We start from the raw sequence: 737 nt of genomic DNA, 5'->3' as shown, positions 1-737 counted from the left end.
AATTCATCCTTCATAGAATCATTATATTTATCTATTATTGTAATTTTATTAATACATTTAATATTATTGACATTAATAGAAGTTAAATCAATATTACTATCATTATTAATTAACCTATTTAAATTTATTTTATTAATTTTGATGTTATGAATAATCCTATCCAATTTTTTAGTTAGTAAATCTTTTTTTAAAATTAACCATTGTTCAGTATGTTCCTTAATCAAGCTTTTTATATTGCTAATTAAGAGTTGTTTATCTGTATTTGGTTGCATTTCATATAACAATCTATCTATTTTTCTATTGATTTTATTTATTATCCAATACGATTGCTTTATTTCCAGGTCAATAATTTTGTAACTCAACTCTTTAAAGTAATCAGCACAACCAGTATTGACTACAAATTGATTAATAAATAAATTATCAAATTGTTGCATCTTATGTATAATATGTGGAGGTATTTTATTTTGTATCTTATTATTGTTTTAAGAAGAAAATTTTGGCCAGGTTATGTATCAATGAATTGTACAATTTATAAATATTCTTACTTGTAACATAGTCATGCTGTAGCACAATTCGTAGATTTTGCAAGAATTTTGTATTAATATTATTCATATGGTCTTCATTCATAACCATATTGTTTTTCTAAATTTAATCCTTTATGCTGGAAGAGCCTTATAGAATTAAAAGGATTTAGTGAATGATATAATTTCTTCCTTATTAAAAAACAATAGTTTATT

General features: G+C 21.8%; 1 protein-coding gene across 2 annotated transcripts in view; it reads left to right on the top strand.

Annotated features, from left to right (window-relative positions):
• The window catches only part of pins (G-protein-signaling modulator pins), a 52,501-nt gene that overhangs the window by 51,059 nt on the left and 705 nt on the right, over window positions 1-737 (top strand). The window lies entirely within an intron of this gene.

Source organism: Halyomorpha halys, unplaced genomic scaffold (assembly GCF_000696795.3).
Source record: "Halyomorpha halys isolate HHAL.00 unplaced genomic scaffold, Hhal_1.1 Scaffold577.1, whole genome shotgun sequence".
In the NCBI taxonomy this organism is placed as follows: domain Eukaryota; kingdom Metazoa; phylum Arthropoda; class Insecta; order Hemiptera; family Pentatomidae; genus Halyomorpha; species Halyomorpha halys.
The sequence above is the reverse complement of the archived record's forward strand: the minus strand, read 5'-3'. Positions and strand labels throughout refer to the sequence as shown.